The sequence below is a fragment of the Falco naumanni genome, chromosome 12, assembly GCF_017639655.2.
Source record: "Falco naumanni isolate bFalNau1 chromosome 12, bFalNau1.pat, whole genome shotgun sequence".
In the NCBI taxonomy this organism is placed as follows: Eukaryota; Metazoa; Chordata; class Aves; order Falconiformes; family Falconidae; genus Falco; species Falco naumanni.
The window spans coordinates 20,363,392-20,380,984 of NC_054065.1; the positions used below are offsets into that span (position 1 = coordinate 20,363,392).

The 17,593-nt window shown below is 41.6% G+C and overlaps 1 long non-coding RNA gene across 1 annotated transcript; it reads right to left on the bottom strand.

The window, feature by feature from the left end:
* Positions 1-5,200: 5,200 nt before the first annotated feature.
* Positions 5,201-17,105, bottom strand: LOC121096354. The gene is made up of 3 exons (XR_005830465.1): positions 17,095-17,105; positions 10,758-10,762; positions 5,201-5,633 (listed from the first exon to the last, which is right to left on the bottom strand). It is a non-coding gene; the product is annotated as an uncharacterized LOC121096354 (long non-coding RNA).
* Between the last annotated feature and the right edge of the window lie 488 nt (positions 17,106-17,593).

The following is a 17,593-nucleotide window of genomic DNA, read 5'->3' on the forward strand; positions in this document are numbered from 1 at the left end:
AAAAAGTTCCTCTGAAGCAGCACCTGGAACAGGAGAAGGATGACTAGCCTGCAGGGGCTTTCCCACCCCCTGGAGAGCGTGGCTGCTTGAGGAGCCTGACAGAGCAGATAGGACCATGGAATATGGTCCTATCCTTACAGCCAGCTCTGCACTGAGCATAGAAATCTTTCCGTGCTGATGGCATCATGTATGCAAAAGGTCTGTGCCTGAAGCTTGCAGCTCTACCTTCAGAAGGCTCTGGTTTCTAGAGTTGTTTCAATGACAGGGGGTACTTTGTCTAAAAATTAGCAGTGATTTTGTAAGTTAATTCAATTTTCTCCTTGCAAATAAATGTGGATTTAAAGCCTCTGCACTTGATGTCCAGTGAACCAGTAGGAAACCACAAAGCTTACACTCATCAGGTCCCATTACAAAAAAGGCTTTCTGAGATGCGATCCTAATGACCACTCACATTTTTCACAGGATTTTTATCTCACTTACACAGGCTGGCTGGGGGATCATTTTACAAAGCAGTTAGTGATGCCGAGCCCTACTGCTGGGGCAAACTGTTGCATTTGATACTAAAAATTGTAGAGCTACAGTGGAAAAAGACAACAGAAATTAAAGCTGTGGTAGAGTCTTTGGAGTCACAATTACTGCTTATTTCTGGTATTCCGAGTACCTGGACTCAGCATAATCACAGTCTCACTTTAACCCCAAAACTAAATGGGTTTCTCCTCAGCACTTCCCAGCTCATGGACTCACTAATATATAGCAACGTGCATAAACCACTACTCAATCCAATGTCCTTTCAGACCAGCATGTTGTGGAGACATAAATATATACAAAGAATCTGCACCACAGGAGGATCAAGTTGACTTTAAGTTGCCTAAAGCACTGCAAGAAAAAGATTTTAAGTTCTAATCCTTTTAAGTTGCAGACTTTAACTTTTGTGCCTTAAACTTCCATGATTATCATGAGTCTTATGATAGTTAGTGCACTCTTTAAAGCTCCAATATATCCAAATTCTCAAATTTTATTTAAGAAATAGGAATTCTAGTGTTCATATTTTCAGGAAAACATGATCATAAAGCCTGAGAAAACAGCTTTTTAAGAAAAACTGTATTGCTTCATTTTTTTTTTTTAATCTTATGATTTGGAAGGTGGCAAGTCAGAGTCATTATTTCTGAAAATCAGCAAGTCATCCCTTGCAATCTGAAGACCATTAAAACCTCCAGATAAGAATTAGATATTCCAGATCTAATAACAGTAATTTCATATTTCATATGTTACTTTGAAAAAAAAGCAGAAATATGCCAACTTCCTAGCATTGGTTTAGGCAGTGATTTGTTTTCTCATGAATAACTAGCTCAGGAAATACAGTCACAAGGACACATTGGCCCAAACACTAATCAGAATGCAGGCTCCTTCTTGAAAGGTAAATATCAGAAGCATCCTTGACACCTGTTGTGGGTACACACACATGCTTCTGGCAATAACTCTGTAAATCTGTCACCACATTTTGTCCCTTCTACTCCAAGAGGACCTTGCCTTTAGCTCTTATATTGTCAGCAGGATGCCACCACCTCCACTAGTCCTTCCCACCACTTGGGCCAAACTCTCTACACTTGGGTGATCATCCTCTGCTTACTTCTTCCCCAACTCAAGGAACCTCATGCTTGGTCCTTTTGGCTATCTGGACCTTTCCCACCTTGGGCCAAGAGCCTTTACATGTGCTTCTCTTTAGCAGCATATCCATAGTGTCCTTCCACTTATTGGAGTGGTCTTTTCCCATTGCTGAGCCTCTTCCCTTCAGCCCAGCTTCTTATAGCTTCTCTTGCTGCTTGACACTTTCTCCCCCAGAAATTCACTAGGACTTGTATATGCGCTTTTAGGACATATGGACCTGGTTTCAACTGAAAATATATAACTGTGGTACCATCAGCAGTCTACTTGCAGCATTATAGAGTAGACTTTGTAGGATAATTGCCTAAATTAACTAACTTTCAGGCACCTAATTATCCTATGTGATGTTCCTTGTGGCTGGACTACAACATATATCAGGGCTAGCGAATTGCAAACAATACTGCCAAATCCACGTGACCTGTATTAAAGTGGCAGATCATCTGTCTCAGGATGATTTATAGCATTATCTACCTGATAATTGTAAAATGCTGCAGTCATCACATCCTACATTTGTCCTGATAGCTAAAGAGCCAAATAGCACATCTGAGGTCAGACTGCAAGCATGAGCCAAATCCAGGCCATTGCTCCATCCTTGCCATATGGGAACCAAGTACTGGAGCCTTTCACTGGTGGAAACTGCAGATGCTCTTTCACTTTCTGCAGATTCCCCCTCTCTCCACGCGTTATTCCAGACAGCACTGCATGGATACTGCAGTACTTCTATTTTTAACAGTGTGAGGCACTTGGCTAGGCATTCTCTATGCTCTAATATGTGTTTGATCAAAAATTTAACTACCTCTTATAATATAATTGTAAAATGAACACTTCCTGCTCCTGCAAATGTTTCCATGGAAACTGTCCATGCTGCGATTGCTACAAAACTAAAGGGATTTATTAATGGGTCTTTCTAATTTTTTATGAATTTAAAAAACAACTCTAGCTCAGAGTCTTGAGGCTTCAGTATTTCTAATTTGTTGCAGAAAAATGTATTCAGAGAATAAGGTACATAAAACAAGCCATAGTACTATAACAGAGTATAGTAGCCTAAATTCTTGGCTCCACAGAGCTTATGCTGAGAAGGGGTAGTTGAAGGTGGAGGTGGAATTACATTTTCTATTTAAAATTGTTCATGCAGAATGATGAAAGATACTTATTATGGGATGATACATTTGTGATTTCAGAAGATGATTGTAGGCTGCACTAATTAGGGACATTTTGAGTACAGTTGGAGACTCCTGGAGACCCAGTAATTTGTTTCATCAATATCATCAATATAATCCTCATTGTAGGAAATGCTATCTGGAATCTCCTTGGAAGCACTGTTAACATGAGTAAAGCACCCAAGATAACTCCCTAGCCTTCTGGTTCAGCTGGTAAGCGACTGGTACGCTTAGTAACGCCTTCCTACGAACACCCATGTGAACACTCAAACTGTAGGGCAGATCCTGTTTATCATGCCAAACTAAGTCATATTGTGTCCACAGATAGCGGAAGTAAACTCTGAATATTTCACACCACGACTTTCTTATTCCTAGGCAATGGAAGGAGAGGTACTGATTGAAAGACCCTGCTGTAGGAAAGCACGCAGAGAGGCTGAGCTCCAGCTGTACTTAGGAATCATGAAAGGGAATCTCCATTCAAAGAGGCAGGGCTGGGTGCCTCGCCACTGCCAGGAATGGGTGGCAATTAGGTAGCAGGTAGCCCCCTTTACAGCTTTCCCTGAGGCAAGACTTCAGCTAGGAAAAGTCTAAAGCAGGCAAAGTCTATCTCTTTTCTGCCTGGGAACATGGAAAGTTAGGGTGGTTGTGGTGGTGGTGGTGCTCAGGGTTGTTCACAGCCAAGAAACCTGGCAAGTCTCCTCTATTCACTGACTTCTACTATATAAATGAAGCTTTCATACTCACCTAAAAAATCCCAAGCAACCTCTCCAAGGTCCATACAAGGTGATCTCAGCTGTGGGTACTGCTGCCCATCTGAAGTCTGCCTGCAGTGGCATGTGACAAGGCTGCATATGCTTAAACTGTGTCTCCCAGGTTTCATCTACAACTGCTAGCATTAAAGACATGTTTTCTATAAGGAAGAGCATGAAAGAGCAGAGTTATACAACGCCCATGATCTCTTTGAAATCTATGTAGACTTCTGGATGATGAGCAAAGAAAACCATGTGTAAAACCTGTGATAATATATTATAAGCAAATATAATGTCACATCCAAGAAAGAAACAGCAAGACCTTGTCCAGAAGTTAAACTGGTATTTAAAACAGAAGTGTATTTATGTCGCTGAATGAGTACATGACAATTTTACTTACTTTTCTGTTACTGAATGCAAAACAGCCTTCATCCTCCACTTCTTGCATTTTTGCTGTTAATTAGCAAGTCTAGAGAAGAGAAAGCATATTAAAAGGAGTCAAAAGGAGGCAATTTTCTGATGATATAAGATGCCATAGCAGTTAAAGAAATCCCAACACAACTTAGCTAATTATATCTAGAGGTCTCAATTTGTTACTTTTGATCTAGGATTACATAGCTTTCTTTTCTCTTGTTAATTGTCTAGTTCAGAATTTCCTGAACATTATATCATCTTTGATGCAGCTGTCGTCCCTTTTCATCTGTTTGCAGAACTCCATTTGACAATACTAGCAAGAGTTAATGACAGCTGAAGTATTGATATTTGTGAGTGAGAGTGCCAGTCTTCTTTGACACCAGCGATCAGTCACAGCAGCTTCTCCTGAAAGATAAGGCTTCTCCAGTTGGTCTTTATGGTTTTTTTGCAAATATTGGGGATAAGGTATATCCTGTTCTGTCTTGACCCTGATTTCTGAATTCCACAAGGCAGCAAGTGGTTCACAATGAAAGAACTCCTGTAGTGTGCTGTTAGGATGGTTGCTAATACTAGGTGATCGGTACAAATTACTAGCCTCACCTGAATTAGATGGAAAAAACATCTTTAGATTTTTCTGCCCTTGTTCTTATTCTCCAGTAGATTATCATAATCTTTTCCAAGTCCTTTTGTCTTAGATTCTTAGATTGAGAAGGCAGAGTTACTGAATGTCTTCTTTGCTTCAGTCCTCACTGCCAAGGCCACCCCTCTGGTTTCCCAAACCCTGGAGGCAAGAGAGGAAGTCTGGAGAAAGGAAGGCTTTCCCCTGGTGGAGGAAGATCGTGTTAGAGATCACTTTAGCAGACTTAACACCCACAAATCCACGGGCCCCGATGGGATACACCTGTGAGTGCTGAAGGAGCTGGCAGATGTTATTGCCAAGCCACTCTCCGTCGTCTTTGAACGGTCATGGAGAACAGGAGTGGTGCCTGAGGACTGGAGGAAAGCCAGTGTCACCCCAGCCTTCAAAAAGGGTGAGGAGGACCCAGAAAGCTACAGGCCATTCAGCCTCATCTCCATCCCTGGAAAGGTGGTGGAACAGCTCATCTTGGAGGTCATCTCGAAGCACATGGAGGAAAAGAAGGTTGTCAGGAGTAGTCAACATGGATTCACCAAGGGGAAATCATGTCTGACCAATCTGACAGCCTTCTATGATGGAACAGCTGGCTGGGTAGACCAGGGGAGAGCAGTGAATGTTGTCTACCCTGACCTCAGCAGGGCTTTTGCCACTGTCTCCTGTGATACCCTCATGGGTGCGCTCAGGCAGTGTGGGTCAGGTGAGTGGACGGTGAGGTGGATTGAGAAGTGGCTGAATGGCAGAGCTCAGAGGACTGTGACCAGCGGCACAGAGGCTGCCTGGGGGCCTGTAGCTCGTGCTGTTCCCCAGGGGTCAGTGCTGGGTCCGGTCCTGTTCAACTCACTCCTCAGTGCCCTGGATGGAGGGACAGAGCGTACCCCCAGTGGGTTTGCTGGCGATACGGAGCTGGGAGGAGCGGCTGATACACCAGAGGCTGCGCTGCCATTCAGAGAGACCTGGGCAGGCTGGAGAGGTGGGCGGAGAGGAACCTGATGGAGTTCAATAAAGGCACTGTAAGGTCCTGCACCTGGCGAGGAACAGCCCCTGCACCGGTACAGGCGAGGGCTTGACCTGCTGGAAGGCAGCTCTGCAGAGAAGGACCTGGGGGTTCTGGTGGGCAGCAAGTTGCCCGTGGGCCGGCAGTGTGCCCTGTGGCCAGGAAGGCCAACGGGATCCTGGGGTGCATTGGGAGGAGCGTGGGCAGCAGGTGGAGGGAGGTGATCCTGCCCTCTGCTCTGCTCTGATGAGGCAGCATGTGGAGTGCTGTGTGCAGGGCCGGGCTCCCCAGTTCAAGAGAGACAGGGAGCTACTGGAGAGGGTGCAGTGGAAGGCTACGAAGGTGATGAATGGGCTGGAGCATCTCGCTGGTGAGGAAAGGCCGAGAGAGCTGGACCTGTTTAGCCTGGAGAAGAGAAGACTGGGAAGGGATCTTATCAATTCATGGAGATATCTTAGGGGTGAGTGTCAAGAGGACGGGGCCAGGCTTTTTTCAGTGGTGCCCAGCAACAGGACAAGGGGCAACAGGCACAAACTGCAACACAGAAAGCTCCACCTAGATATCAGGGAAAACTTCTTTACCTTGAGGGTGACGGAGCACTGGGACAGGCTGCCCAGAGCGGCTGGGGACTCTCCTTCTCTGGAGACATTCAAAACCTGCCTGGATGTGATTCTGTGCAACCTGCTCCAGGAGAACCTGCTTTAGCAGGGGCTTGGACTAGATGATCTCCAGAGGTCCCTTCCAGCCCTGACCAGTCTGTGATTCTGTCCTGCATGATGACACTAGTATGAGCTGTTTGCCATGCAAACCAGTTCTGTGTTAATTTGTTATCTGAGGATTTTGAGAGATAAAGGTCTATAGCATTTTTTAATTTGCTGTATAAAAGAAAGCGTTGCTTGACTACTGGCAAACAGCATCAAAAGGTATTGCCAAATTTCAGGAAATAATTCTTTTTTTTCCTTATATTGATTTTATTTTATGGAGCAGTTTTTCAGCTTACCCTGTTGATTTGGAAATGAGGAGAGTTAGCAGCACTTTGCCAATACAGGCTTTAATACACTTGCTAGATGAGGAGTTCAAATAGCTTTCCTTTGGCCTTTTGAATTTTACAGCTTTCATGCCTGAAGAAAAACCCACACCTGTCTGAAAAAAGCTATTTCTGTAACACTGTTCAACACAGTTTGGAGGAGAACTAGGATTTACAGCCCAGCAAAGAGAGATTTAAAGCTGGCCTGCGCTGCTGCTGACTTCAGACATTCACCTTTACTTCAAAGAGGCTCTACTCTTGCCACACAACCCCTCCCCTGGCAGCAAAGACAGAACTTGCTTTCATTGTCACTAGGTATTGCCAGTCACTTGTTAAATTAAAAATTGTCAGAGAGTGTGTTCCATGTGTTCCCTATTCTTTACATTTCTTATTCCCATGCTTGCCCTCCATGATGACAGAGATGAGAGGATTGAATTCTCAGGTAGGTCTGGGGCTGACAATTAACTGTTATCTCCACCAGACATGCTTTGATAGACCACCGACCAGTTATGGCACCAAAGTGGTTCTTCTCTGTGACCATTTACAGCAAAACCAAACCCAAGTTCACTGTTATCACTGTGTAGGAAATAATACCTGGAGCCCGGTACAGGGATTTGATGGATGTCCAATTAATTTAGGATCTCCAGTTATTCTGGGAGTCTTTTAGGGGACCAGCCTGCAAGACTCATGCTTTCATATGTTGCTTCTGTCTTTATCTTAAAGTATAACGTCATAACTTAGAGACTGACTAAAAGATTCTAAAAGCTATTTTACAACAAAGGGAAGAAAGGTTTGTAATTCTATTTTACTTTAGCTGAACAACAGAATTCCATTAATTCCCATTTTTTAGATTATTTTTTTTTTATGTCATCATGGATCAATACATCTGGGTTTGGTTCTTTTCAGTCTTACAGAACAGTAAAACCCACCTCCTCTCACACCTCCCCACACCAATTCCACTACAGACAACAAATATATTGTTAATGTAAGCAACCAGTTAATGCTTTCAGAGCTCGCTAGAGCCTGGATCCTCTTTGGCTCATTACACAGGCTATGGTGGCAATCTGTCTGCGAGACCTCAGCAATACAGAACAGTTAACACAGCACACGGGATCCCTGTTGAGACACCAGGTAACAAAGGGACAACTCTTCTCCTGAGCCAGCAGAATCTGCCTTTGTGCTATACCTTTAGGTCCAGGACGTAAAAATAGTTTTCTGAAGCTCTGACCCTGTCAATCCTTACTCCTCCTGATGAATGGCTGTTTCATTCAGTCCTTCCTTCCTCTTCTCTTGAGCAGTTATCCTGTTGCTTGCCTTGCCCTTTCCACCTTAATATACTATTTTTTCCTTTATTGGACTTGGATAAAGCATTAGGCAGATGTTATCCAAAAGTGAAGGTAAAAATATGTTTAGGGATAATGCAGCGTTTCTTAAACACTGTTCGCTGTTAAGAATTTCCTTTTTCTTTCAGCACTGTAATCGCAGTTAGCAATGCTGTAAATGTTACTTACACCTGACTTCTCAAAAGAAGGCAAGATTAGTGAGAAGAGTTTTAACAGCTTTGACAGAGATTTTATACCAACAAGGATTATATAATGCATGTACAAGTATAGTTTTCACATGTAGAACAGAAGCTGAAGAGGATAGAGGCTCTGCACAAACAAGCAAAGAAAGCATCATGGCTCTGGAGTCCAACAGGAGGAGTGCTTCTGGCAGCAGCAATTGCTGTCAGCTGTCTTACCCCTATATATTTTTTGTGATACACACTTCATGTTATTCTCTTAAAATTATGGCATGCATCTTTAAAAAACAAGCCATCTATGATATTTCAGTGAGATCCTTTTGACTTAAAACCTTGCTACAAAGAACGATTTCTAATGCAGCTAAATAAAGTAGCCACCCCATTTTTCCTAATGCATGGATGAAGTGACTCAGCTCTGCTGGCAACAACTACCTCCTGAAAGGCCAAGACAATTTATAGCTTCATAAAGAGCAACTGATAATGACCAGTGCGTATACATTCTGTTTCTGATATTTTATTGATCTGTGTAGGTGTCTGAATGGTGATTTCCCACTGCCAGTTCCACTGAGTAATAGCTTGAGATAGCTTTAAATATTAAATGTAGCTGGAAGATTTGTTTTCCACAAACAGGGGGAATCCCATTGTTTTAGCCCTTGCAGGGTTATTGTATTATGAATAATTGAAGAAGCTGAATCGAAATATTAAGGCTCAAAGCAACTGTTCCACAGATCTGAGAAGAGCTGGCTAAAAATGAATGGGGGTGGGATGGGGGGGCTGTAAGGGGTAGGGGGGAGGAATCACCCAAGGTTTTGCTGTTTGCTTCATTAACATTTAAAAATTGGTATTATTCTCATAAGCGAATTATAGCATGCAACATACAAATCATTAAAGCTGATCTGGAGACATTCCACACACTGATGCCATCCGGATTTCCAATAGTCTGTTTAGTTTTCTTGGCACAAATCCTAGGAACAGAAATTATTCTGATCATAAAGGGCAGGGGCACAGGGAGACTAGTAAAGCAAGGTTTCGTAAGGACACAAAAAACACCTCAGAGCAAGTCAGCTCTTCTACTGCGAATACAAAATCAACTGGATTAGAAATAGAGACATCCAAACATTTCCTGATTGATCTGTTGGATACATGCTTGGGTGTGTTTTCCCCAGTCTCAGATACAAGCCTGTTCTCTGAATTGTTCCATTGTAAACAAGGATGTGTTTACAATACCTTTAAAGAAATGGGTTCCATGTTTATCTGAAGGGAAAACCTGTTTATCTGAAGAAACACAGTTTTTGTTCAAGGAAATGTCAAGCTACTGAAGAACACAACTGCAAATTAAGGTGGTGTTTCTGTTGCATCACACATAAAATGATCACAAAGTGGAGGCCACTGATGGTTTGACTTTGGCAATATTTTTCCTGACACTAAAGTGGCAGAAAGTCCTCTCCTTACGTCAGGGACCAAGGGGTTTTAGACTTTGAATCAGTGCTAAGAAAGCACTTTTTGTTTAACTGCCATGTAGCAATGCAGACCCAGGCCTAATTTCACTATAGCAGATTTTGTTCACTAGAATTGTGTTTCCTTTCTTCCAGCCAAGCTTCATTACTTACTAGAGCAAGAAATCAACATTGGCATACCAGCCATTTCTTTAAAACAGAGCCACATTAGTACATCAAAGAAACCTAACAGCCATAGGAACTCAACTTCCTTCAGGAACAGTCAGGTATTTTAAAATATCATTTGTCCTGTGGGTGCTGAATTTTAAGAACAAGATGTGCTGTGAACTAGACAGTATGGTATACTCCAAACCAGTTTCCAGTTAGAAACTTCTTATAAGGCACCATAGCCATCACTAAGAAATTTTGAGCACCGCTAATAGGCCAGAGCTCAAAAGATAAGGAAAGCAGCATCCTGGAAGAAACCATGGGGTCTTGGTTTGCACAGATTTTCTTTTTTTTTTTTTTTTTGACATTGCTTGCTTCTGTTTTTTTGTGCACACATGAAGTGTTCACATAAATAATCATTGCCATTGTCACCTAACGCTAGATCTTAACCTCTCAACTTGCTTTTATTTTCAGCATTTGATAAGGTTCTCCCAGTCCTCTGAAGACTATTTAGGCCAAGTAAAGCTTCATCCATAAAAATTAAATTATCTTGCTCTGGTCATCTACAAAACAACTTCATGCCTTTCTACTAACATAATCTTTTCTTTAACAATGCAAACACTGTTCCCATAATGTTCTCCATGCGGAAAAATTCTGGTAGTACTCACAGTAGGATATGGCAATTTCAGCTGCACACAATTCTCGGTAAAATTTAGCAAAATATAGAGGAATTAGACTATCACACAGAATTTAAACAAGGGAAATTAAAATGGGACAATAAACTCCTAGTTTTGTTTTTTTTTTCTTTTTTAAACTAAAAGAATAAACAACAATGCCTTTGTACAAGACCCTTCCTGTCCACAGCGGGATTAAGAGCAGCACTGCGCCTGCTGATCACTAACCCAGGTTGTCTTTCTGGTTTCGTGGAACAAGCAGAAACAACAGTGAGAAATTAATAGCATCTCAAACAGAATAATGCACCCACCACTTCTGCCTTTGTGAGCCAGTTTGTGCAGTCATATTTCTTTTTCTATTTTGGAGTAAGGTTAGGTGGCACTGCAGAATGAACCTGCATCTTACGGAACATCCCTGTACTGCCTGGCTCTTCCACAGCCGCTCCCAGGAATTTGGTTCCCCCTATACATTTGGTGATGGAGGGAAGCAGATGGGCTGTATTTACAGAGCACCTCTGTTGTTCCCTGGGTAGACCCCGGAGTACTTCAGAGATTTAAAATACATCAGCGGATGAGCAACCCCAGGCCACGAGAGCAAATGAACATTAATGAATGCAATTCTATCAATTTTGGTTAATATACTGAACTCATACAAATAATCGGCTGTGATGCTGTGAGAGCTAGTGAGTAGCTCAGGCCGGGAACAATTGTGTTTGAATAACAACTGTCTTCTTTTCCTCTTAATCTCTGAAGAAATTGATGAAGTAGGCCCTGCAGGCAAACCATGGGTGATAGGGTGCCCATGAGCCTGAAAGGATGCCATTAAGCTAACTATTTGCATTAATGTTTAAAGAGCCAATGAATCTGTTGTTTTGTTTAGCTGTATGAACTGCTTTTCACACAGCTGTTGGATACTGAGATTAATTGGTAGATTATTATGTGTCCTCACAACTTCAAACTATTAACCTTGAGTAGACTTTCACAGTTACTGTCAGCTGAAAAGGAATATTGCACTAAAAATTCTGAGAAAAATCAATTTTTTCTTTATTCCCTAGCAGCATTTATCAGGTATTAAATTAGAAAAGAATTTTATTTAAAAGATGTTTTCCTAGAGTTACCACCTTTTTTTCCTTTCAATTCCTGTTACAGGTAAAGATGGCCAAGTTGTAGCTAGCTTAATTTTTATCAAAAGACAGTATTTTAGCAACTTCAGAAACATAGGCTGAGTATCCTAAGCACTGGCTCTGCCGTCAGACTGCTGATCACTGGCACAGCCTGTGTTCTTCCACACCTTCGTCCCCAGCATGGGAACATAGCAAGGTCATGAAGGGCCCGTCGCAGGAACAGCCATAGAAATGCAGCTTCTCCTGTTGCGTGGATCAACCCTCAGTCACAAACAGCAGAGCAGTAAACCAAGCGGTTTCACCACCCATTACAGGAGGAGGGAAGACCAAAGGAAATAATTTACCGCTCTGTGTGCTTAATGGTTTTCTCTTGTCTGTTGTTTTTACCCAAATACATCACATGGAAAGGAAAGACCTCGGGAACACTAGCTTGGTGCTTTATCTGTCCCTGTTGGTAGAGGGACTGAGCTATTGTAATATTTCTAATAATAATTTTTGTATGACTTCTGCTAATGGAGTCTTAGAGTCCATAACAATACACCGTGTGTGCTTGTTGTAGGTCTCGGGTGCTCCTTCTCAGGCACTCTGAAGACTGAGTGTTGCTAGAAGAAGAAGGAAAACTCATCAGCTGCCCCAGCACAGTGCTGCAGGGGGTTGTCCCCCCCTGTGAAATTCTGCTGCCAGTTGGAGTTTGCTTTTGTGCCTTTTTTCTGTGCCCTGCTTCAGAGTCACCCTCTTTTCAGGCACTGTGAAATCATCCTTGTCAGGAAAAATCTTGATCCTTCCCTTCTGTCTAGTGTGATCGTAACTATACCTACTATATGTAACATGGTTTGTATGGGAGAACAGAAAAATGTACTTTTAAAAAGCATGCTTTTAACTTTGAGAAATAGAGACAGGAACAAGCTTTGAGGAGCATATCTGCTCAAGCATTCTGGGTGACGGTTTTCCACCAGCCCCTTCCTCCAGACATTACCTAGCCAGGCAGCGCTGAGCAAGGTCTGAACATTCCTCACCAGACCATACACATCATTGTTTTCTCAGTTATGCTGTTCCTTTACCATAGTGAGACAGAAATTTTACTTGTCTAGGAAAAGGATTCTCCAAGATAGCCTTCTTCCCTTTTATACCTTCTTTGAACTGTGCGTGGGATTGATCACAATGCTCCTTATTTCTCATGTCTTCCCTATGAGTGTGGTCCTTCTCTTCAGTCAGGCATCCCTTTTCTGTATGCCACTGCTCCCTCTGAACTCCTTACTGAGCTGTTTGAAGGCACCACAAAACTCAGATATTTATAGAGTCGCCTTAGACCTTACATTATCTTTCTCAAACTAGTGGAATTACAGGCTCCAAAAGCAAGCAAAAAAATATTGTCCTTTCAATGCTATGAAATGTCAGCAGATTTCTATATGTATGACTCCTACAATAAATGTCGTTACTTTTTTTTTGGTACAAACCACAAAATTTGCTTGACTTTTCGTGCCATGGAAGGACAGTAGACTGCAGGACATAACTATCAAATGCAGGCTGATAGGGATCCAGTTGTGGCTTTCTTGCTATGCTTCAAGACTGTAGCTGCAATCCTGCCCTTTCTGACCCTTGTTATTCTTATCAAAAAACAAATTCTCAGGAAGCTGTTTTCAACTGAAAATGTATCACGCGGAACAAATAATAGTTTAGGCAAATATTTGTATTGCCCACTAATCTTCTCTTGCATATCACAAGAACGAAAAGAGAAGCTCCTCCTAGAACCTGAGTGTAAGTTATGTGACAAGCATGGGTGAGAGGACATAGAGAGGTGATTTATCCACAGCCGCTACTCCCTAGGCATTCTAAGCACTTTATGAAGAGAGACAAGTACAATTTCAAAGTTGCAAAGCAAAAGATGATGAATTGGTTTGTTCACAGTCTCTAGGCCAATGACAATATAAACAGACCTCAGGTCTTCTTGGAATGCCTTCCTTGAGAAAGAGCCAGAGGGCTGAAGGGTGTGGTCTCTAGGTGCTCTCCTATGATTCCCTCCGTACCTTGGAATTACGTCTTTACCATTTGCTTGCACCTCAGTGTTTCCTATAAGTTTAATTTATTTTAAAGCGCTTTCTGTTCAGTGCTTTATAGATGGGTGCAAGTGTTTTTTAGTGTCTGCCTTTCTGCACCTATGAATTGTATGCAAGTCTTGAAGGCATAGGTGAGAATGTACTGGCAAGGAAATGCTGTCTATGAGGCTATCCAGAAATTTATTTGGATACTATACCTCCATTTCCAATGTCAAACAGGTATCTACCAACAAAGAACACTGCTTATCAACACATTCATAAAAGTTACATGACCAGTTATTTGAAAGTAAAGGATTCAGGGAATGACAGCTCAAAATCCGCAATGAGAGAAGAATAGAGCAGAAATCACCTGGGAACAGTATGCCAAGAAAGGAGGACAAAGACGGGTTACATTATTGTGAGCATGTCATGGTTTAACCCCAGCCAACAACTAAGTACCACACAGCCTCTCGCCTCCTCACTCCCCTCCATGCACCCCTGCCACTCTCTAGTGGGGTGGGGAGGAGAATTATGGAAAAAGGCAAACCTCAAGGATTGAGAACAATTTAAAAAAAAAAAAATTATGATGATGATGATAATGATGATGGTGATGATGACAATAATGATGATGATAATGATGATAAAGGAGAGAGAAGGGGAGAGGAACATAATCCAGAAAGAAGGGGAAAAAAGCCCAAGAGATGCACAATACAACTGCTCACCACTCACTGATCGATGCACAGTTTTAAAACACGCTGACTATCATAATGTAGAAATGGCACATAGGGTTCTTCCACAAGGTTAAATTAAAATGAGGCTGATGAACATTTCAAATCCTGCTCTCTGCTCCATTAAACCCATTTTATGCCTGTGCAACACCATTATTGTTAACAATGAATAGTAAATAGGCAAATACATTTGAAAACACTCTGTTGATGAAAATGAGTGCAAGTCATGCAGTTAATAATCTCGCTACAAATAAGACTACTTCGAAGGAAGAGCAGGACTCTGTTAAAGAGTTTTGTTCATGATGATCTCTGTCACGGTTGTACCCTGAGATCCCTGCTAGATACTGTAGATCTAAAATAAGAACCCCTGCCTCAGGAAGCAGGCAGCCTAAGAAGGAGGATGAAACAAAGATCCATTGGCAGTAAAGAGACTTGACTGAAAACGCACTGATCACAGAGCTACCAGAGAAGAGGAGGCACAGGAAGCAATCCTGTGCAGCAAGCTTTCAAGTGGGGAGGTTTTAACTGTTGCTTTTAAATTGCAGCCTTTCAGTTAATAATAACGTTAAGGCAATTAGCTGTTCATTCTGACAGGATGCCCACAAGTGTAAAGTGCTATATATTCGCTTAAAAAAAATGGAGACAATCTAACAGGGTCGTGAAGGACATACATTTTGCTTTGGCTTAATCAGCATATCTGGAATTTCCTCGGTAAATATTGCAGTGCTGACACTTCTATCTGCATTAATGTACAAATTAATAGCTTGATCAACAAAAGAGAATGTGAAACATTTAAACACATATAAATTAATAAGATTTCTAGATGGGAGTATGATGTCTATTTAACAGGCTGCTGATGTATTTGGATTTATTTCAGAGATATTCAATGTCTCTGGGCAGACAATGGTGAACTGCATTTAAACTGATTCTTATTTTATGAGCAGCAAAATATTACGGAATGGTAATAAAATGCAATCATTTAGACTAATATTTCAGATAAGTCCCACAAAGGCAATGTGCATTTATAAAACATTGTCTTTTGGCAAGTTATTAATTTTAAGTTAAATTAATTTGCTTGACTACTTGAAAGACAGCTGAATAAGGTCATCAGGAGGAGATCCAATATATGCAAGTGTCTCCAGAATAAGGAAAAGGCCTATGAATCACAACTGCTCATATACCGGTTTGGATTGAGTGCAAGAGGGGAGCGAATCCACCACGCAGGGATGCCTGTGAAGCGCACAGGGATTTACCATCTTCTCAAAGTACAGGAGAAGAAGAATGACAGGGTTTTTTCCTACCTTCTATTCCATTCTGTTACTGTATTCCCTTCTGCCTCATAGCCACGCTTCAGCCATAAAAAAGGTAAAAACCCATTAATTTGCCATGCACCTTCACCCAGGCTTCTGGTTTGATTTTTTGTTTATTTTTAAAATTCTGCTCTCCCTCCATTGTTCTAAATATGTGATTGATGTTCTGATTTGGTATCTCCATAGAACATTTGCTTTTTTCTTCAGTTGATCTCCCTACCACACACCAGTCAAAAGAAGACCTGACATAAATCTGAGACTGAACAAGAATCTACTATGTCTTAGCAGGTTTGTGCATTTGACCTGAAGCTACACCAATAGTATAATGTTTGGGCATGGGTTATTTTTGACAGGAAAGGAGAAAATCTACCTGCAAAGGCACAAGAATATTCCTTCAGGCTTCAGAAACCAGTGACTGAAACATATTCTGAGCAGTACTAGAAGATCTTCTTAAAGGTAGGGTTTGCTCTGATTGCATATCCCCTCCATAAATTAAGAGCTGAGACACACATTTTATTTCTTTTCCATAGAAGTAAAAAATAAGCCCAACATTTCATTATAATGCTTGAAGATACCTTATGACCACTATGCAAACATGGCAGTTGCTTTTGCTTCATTAGCCTGAAATCAAGGAATTTACTTATATTTTCTTAGCAGGATGTTAATTTCTGTAATGACAAAATCATCCAGGTTTTGCAATATCTCTCTGGAAGCTCTACTTTTTGAAGACAACCTGTTTAATGCTTTCATATCTGTCCTAGGAGGATAACCCTGTATTAGCTTTTATATTAGCTTCAAGGTTGTCTTTCAAAATGTTGGAGCTGAAAGGACATAAATCTAATCTTATATTTTCAAAATTTGTTACGTTGACACTTTTCTAGCAGACAACAAAAGCACTCAAGGGCAGGTACCCTTAACTACATTAATACAGAAAGTCTTTAATGAACTTGAGAGCTACAGGAATGGTAATGTTGCAGGACACAGATGCCCCAGGTCCCCAGATTTACTTATTTATTTATGTATTCTAAATTAGAAGAAACAACTAGGTGGGCAGCTATTTTTCATTCAAGCGTAACAAACAGGGAGGGAACGCCTGAGATCCTGGAGGCAGAATGCACTCGGATGAAGGGCGCCCTGAGCAGCAGCGCTGAGTGCCAGCGGGTGCTGGGGCCAGGAGGTGAGGCAGTGGCACCGCTGCGGAGCTGGAGGGAGGGGGAGCAGAAGCCATGGGCTGCTGCACAGGGAGCAAGACCGCTTTAGCAGTCTGACTAGCTCCGTCGCTGAAGAAGCAGGCAGCAAACACATCATGGATGACAAGAAGGCTGAGTTGCCCTTTTGCATTAACATTCACAAAATTTGTGACTAGCCACTTACGGCAATTAATATTAGCAGGTAGGTAGAGAAAAGGGTAGAATGGTTAAAGGGCATGATAGAGAATGGATAAATTGACTGTATTAAAGTCAGTGAGGCATGCTGAAATGTACCCTAAAGCCAAGAGAATCTCTTCTGAATTGTTGTCCTTGAGAAGTCACAGAAAGCAGGTGAAAGGTAAGCACTGTCCTTTCCTTAACATAAAATGGGTCCAGGGAATCATATATTAGCTTATTTCATAGCCTGAAAGACTCCAGAGCAAATGTTAAATGATGAATTTTTAAGTGCGTAAGGTGATGGAGTAGACATAGCAGTTTTCATGTATATCAAAAATGCTTAAAGAGATACAGTGCTTAGCTATTCTGCACAGTTGTTGAGGATGAAACAGAATAATTGGTTTGTTTCACAGCAGGGAAAGGTTAGAGGCTAGATGGAAGTTTAGAGCATCTTTCTATTTAATAACAAGGACAGCAACATTCTACAAGAGTGCCTACAAAGGTTATGAAAATTAAGCTGGAGATTTTCAGTAGCGTGTCAGGTAAATACCTGCTACAAAACATTGCAATGTGACTTCTCCT